Source organism: Antechinus flavipes, chromosome 2, assembly GCF_016432865.1.
Source record: "Antechinus flavipes isolate AdamAnt ecotype Samford, QLD, Australia chromosome 2, AdamAnt_v2, whole genome shotgun sequence".
Taxonomy (NCBI): domain Eukaryota; kingdom Metazoa; phylum Chordata; class Mammalia; order Dasyuromorphia; family Dasyuridae; genus Antechinus; species Antechinus flavipes.
In genome coordinates this window covers 378464253-378469630 of record NC_067399.1, presented here as the reverse complement: position 1 = coordinate 378469630, position 5378 = coordinate 378464253, and the positions used below count along the sequence as shown (strand labels likewise).

Genomic DNA, 5378 nt, shown 5'->3' with positions numbered 1-5378 from the left:
ATCATTATCTTTTCCTGTCTTCTTAGCCAGTTTGAAAGGTGTATAGTGGTACCTCAGAGTTCTCTTAATTTGCATTTCCTTTATCAATAGTGATTTTGAGAATTTTTTCATATGACTATAAATGGTTTTAATATCTTCAACTGAAAATTGTCTGTTCATAGCCTTTGACTATTTGTCAATTGGAGAATGGTGTGTATTCTTATACATTTTAGAAATGAGGCCTTTATCAGAACCCTTGGATGTAAAAATTTCCCCTAGTTTTCTGCTTCACTTCTAATTTTCTCTGAAAACAAAGTTTTCTGCACCCAAATTCTAACAGTCAGATTCAAAGCGGGGAAACACCAAGCTCACATAAGTGGACAACTAGGACCAAATATCTCAATATTGTACATGGAGAGCTCCTTAGGTTATATGAAACCACAAGCAACTTGAATATAAAACAGCGATGAGGTCCTGGATAACAAAATGGGGTTACTTAAGATCTTCCTAGGGCTGTAAGGTTGAGCTGATCTCCATCTGTGCCCTTCCCTGTTTACCTCATGAAGTAAACCTTATTAGTACTTCAGGCTTTTTCTCCCAACTCCACCTAGTTACGCAGAACCTTATCAACAATATATTCCAATTAATGATAACCTGCCAAAGTGAGACAAGCAGTCAGATTAGTTCCCAGCATAATGGCTTGGCAGCCATAGTATAATTGTTATCACAGGAAGGGGAGCATTGGCTTGCTAAGTCATTTGTTCCAACTTTGTGACAACTCTTTCCCTTTTTCTGATGTCCAATTGAATATTTTTTCCCCTTCTGACTCAGACTTTAAAAAAAATAACACAATATCTTATGTCTTCTTTGGCTTCTTACAACTAACATTCTATAATTTAATGAATCACTTTTTAAATAGTTACCTCCTCTTTGCTGATATGCCTTTCCCACAATACCTGGGAGATGGGGAGAGGCAGCACACAGTAGGGTCTACTCTGCAGCTCTTTGTTCTCCACAGCAGTCAGCTATGACCCCCTACTCCCCTGCAATCATGTTGAAGAGACCCACAGTTAGCATTGAGAATGGCACCACTTATTCCTGTGTGGAAGTCTTCCAATATGGGAAAATAGAGGCCATTACTAATAACCAAGGAAACAAGACCACCCCAAGCTATGTTGCCTTCATCAAGACAGAATGATTAATTGATAATGCTGCAAAGACTCAAATTGCAATGAACCCTACCAACAGCTTTTTATGCCAAATATCTGATTGATTGAAGATCTGATGATGCAGTTGTACAGTCAGATATGAAGCATCAGTTTTTTATGGTGGTGGATGACCCAGGCAGGTCTGAGGTCCACATGGAGTATAAAGGGGAGACTAAAAGTTGCTGTTCTAAAGAAGTATCTTTTATGGTCTAGACTAAGATGGAAGAAATTGCTGGAGTTTACCTTGGGAAGACTGTCACAAATGCTGTGGCCACACAACCAGTCTACTTCAACAATTCCCAACATCAGGCCACAAAAGATGCTGGAACCATGGCTGGTCTCAGTGTGCTCTGAATTATCAGTGAGCCAACTGCTGCTGTTATTGCTTATGGCTTAGACAAAAAGGTTGGTGCTGAGAGAAATTTGACCTTGGAAGTAATACTTTTGATGTTTCCATTCTTATCATTGAAGGTGGTATTTTTTGGTTCACAGCTAGAGGCACCCACTTGGGTGGGGAAGACTTTGACAACCTCATGGTCAACCATTTCATTGCCGAGTTCAAGCAAAAGCACAAGTAGATCACTAGTGAGAACAAAAGGGCTATTTCCCATCTGGGCACTACTTGTGAATGCACAAAGCATATTTTCTCTTCCAGGACCCAGGCCAGTATTGAAATTAAAGGTTCTATGAAGGTCTTGATTTCTATACATTATTCACAAAGGTATTGGCTTCTATACATCAACACATTTCAAAGAGCTGAAAGCTGATCTCTTCTGTGGCACACTGGATCCTGTGGAAAAGGTTTTAAGAGATTTATCTAGCTAATCTAGATAAATCACAGGTTCATGACATTGTCCTGGTGGGTGATTCCACTTGCATTCCCCAAATCCAGAAACTTCTGGATTTCTTCAGTGGCAAGGAACTCAACAAAAGCATCAATCCTGATAAGGCAGGATTATAGTACAGATGTCCAGGCTGCTATTTTGTCTAGAGATAAATCTGGAAAATGTCCAGGATTTGCTGCAGTTGGATATGACTCCTTTTCCTGTTGGAATTGAAACTGCTAGAAGAGTTGTGACAGTTCTGATCAGACGTAATGCCACCATTCCCACCAAGCAGACAAGACCTTTACCACCTATTCTAATAACCAGCCTGGTGTGCTTTTTTGGGTTTATGAAGGTGAGAGAGCGATGATAAAGGATAACAACCTTCTTGGCAAGTTTGGGCTCACAGGAATGCCCCCAGCACCCAGAGGTGTTCCTCAGATTGAAGTAGAATTTGACATTGATGCAGATGGCATTCTCAATGTTTCTGCTGTGGATAAGAGCACAGGCAAGGAGAACAAAATCCCATCACAAATGACAAGGTTATCTGAGCAAAGAAGACATTGGATGCATGGTCCAGGAAGCTGAGAAATACAAGGCTGAGGATGAGAAGCAGAGAGACAAGGTGTCTCCCTAGAATTCTCTTGAATTTTATGCTTTCAACATGAAGGCTACCATGAAGGATGAAGAACTTTATTGGTGATAAGAACAAATAAATGAAATGCAATGAAATAATCAGCTAGCTGGATAAGAACCAGACTGCTGAGAAAAAAGAGTTTGGGCATCAGCAGAAAGAACTGGAGGTCTGCAACCCCAAACTCACTTAGGCTGTACACTAGGAGGCATCTTTGGTGGGTTCCCAGGGGGTGAAGCAGCCCTATCTAGAGCTACTTCTTCTGGACCTACCATCAAAGAAGCTGACTAAATGCACACAAAAAAGAGCATTCCACACAGCTTTCCAAAAATTGAAGGACTCAAATTTGTAGCCCAGGCAGTAACCATTTAAAAGTAATATTTAAACTACTGTGTAAATCTGGGCATTTTGAATATTTGAATGTGTGTAGGGGGAGAGAAGTAAGCAATATTGTACTTTATCAGTATTGTAATAAACAAGTGGAAATACAATTCTTGTCTTAGAGAATAAAATTTATTAAAAAAAAAAAAAGTCTGGGATAGTTATCTGCCACTGGTTCAGTGGATAAAGCACTAGCCCTAAAGTCAGGAGGACTTGAGTTCAAATCTGGTCTCAAACACTTAACACTTCCTAGCTGTGTAACCCTGGTCAAATTACTTAACCCCAACTGCCTCATGAAAAAAAATTCTGATGACTTTGTTTTAGACTCCATCCTACCGCAAGATTCAGTTCCTAACTTTGCTATTTACCACTTGTATGATTGTAGGCAAATCACAAAATTTATCTGGGCCTCATTTTTCTCATCTACAAAATTAGAAGGTTGGAATCACTCACTTTTAAGACCCCTCCCAATTAGGATTCTATGAGCCTATTACCATGGGCAAATTTCTTCCCCATTCTGAGCCTTCATCTTCTCATATGTTAAAAAAAAAAAGTCAAGAATTGATAGTCGATAAATATTTATTAAGGTCTACTGTATACTAGGCTGTAGTGCTAAGCAGGGAGAATAAAAAGAAAGATTTAAAAGACAGTCCCTCCTATGAAAAAGCTCACAGAAATCAATTATGTACAAACAAGAAATAGAAAATCATCTCAGAAGGACTGAGCATTAACATTAAGGAGAATCAGAAAAGGCTTCTTGTAAAAAATGAGATTTTATTGGGATCTGAAGAAAGAAATCAGGGAAGCCAGGAATCAGAGATGAGAAGATAGAGCATTAGGAAAGCCAGTGAAAATACTTTGGTAAAGGGATGGGGGAGAGGGAGTATCTTGTTTAAGAATAGCAAGGAAGACAATGGCCAATAGCCAATGTCACTGAATAACAGGGCATGTGGAATGAGAGAGTGGTCAATAGGTGCTCATGTTATTGTTGTTGCTGTTTATCTTTTGTTCAAAGGATCAAGACATCAGGGAGAAGATGCTGTGACATGCAAGTGAATTGGATTTAAGTGAGGGAGGGCTGTGCAAGGTCACTTGTCCCATTTGTCCTTCCAGAGCTATCTGGGTCCAATGGCCAGATATAGATCAGGACCACTAGAGATGACCTATGTGCAATGGGACTCCTTGGCCTTTTTAAGATAAGGTCTTCCTACTTTGAAGTACCACTATATACCTCTCAAATTGGCTAAGATGACAGGAAAAGATAATGACAAATTTTGGGAAAACTAGGAGATTAATACATGATTGATGGAGTTGTGAACAGATCCAACCATTCTGGAGAACAATTTGGAACTATGCTCAAAGAGCTATTGAAATGTGCAAACCCTTTGATCCAGTAGTGTTTCTACTGGGCTTATATGCCAAAGATTTCTTAAAGGATGCAAAAATATGCAAGAAACTGGAAACTGAGTGTATGTCTACCAGTTAGACAATGGCTGAATAAGTTTTGGTATATGAATTTATGGAATGTTATTGTTCTATGAGAAACAATAAGCAGGATGATTTCAGAGAGTCCTGGAGAGACTTATATGAACTGATGCTATGTGAAGTGAACAGAATCAGGAGATCATTGTACACAGCCACAATTAATTCATACAAAGATCAATTCTGATGGACAAGGTTCTCTTTAACAATGAGATGATTCAGGCCTGTTCCAATGATCTTGCAATGAAAAAAGCCATTTCTACACAGATAGAAAAATGAGGGTAGATTACAACAGCATTTTCATTTTTTTTTGTTGTGGTTTGTTTGAATTTTATTTTCTTTATCATTTTTGTTTTGATATGATTTTTTTTGTGCAGCAAGATAATTGTATAAATATGTATATTTTGTATTTAACATTTTTTTACCATGTTTAACATATATTGGATTACATGTAATCTAGGGGAGAGAGTGGGAGAAAGGGGGTAAAATTGGAATAGAAAATTTTGTAAGGGTTAATGTTGAAAAAATATCCTTGCATATGTTTGAAAATAAAAAACTTCAATTAAAAAAAGATAAGGTCTTCAATAGGACTCAGTTTTACTGACTTAACACCTATCTAGTGATTAAGGCTAGGTAGTAATTGAAGAAAAGAATCTCCCTTTTCACCTAATCTAAAAAAATCTGGGGCAGACACTTAATGTTTCCTAGCTATGTGACCCTAGGTGAGTCACTTAACCCCAACTGCCACAGCATTAAAAAAAAAATCTGAATGAACTCATCTGGGAGGGGTTTCTGGACAAAGCAGAAATGATAGCTATTTACATTCAATCTAAATCAATTAGGTGATCAGGTATAAGAAGACTAGAAAAG

General features: G+C 38.2%; 1 pseudogene; it reads left to right on the top strand.

Moving 5' to 3' along the window:
* Positions 1-1030: 1030 nt before the first annotated feature.
* Positions 1031-2936, top strand: LOC127546456 (heat shock cognate 71 kDa protein-like; annotated as a pseudogene).
* Positions 2937-5378: the final 2442 nt, after the last annotated feature.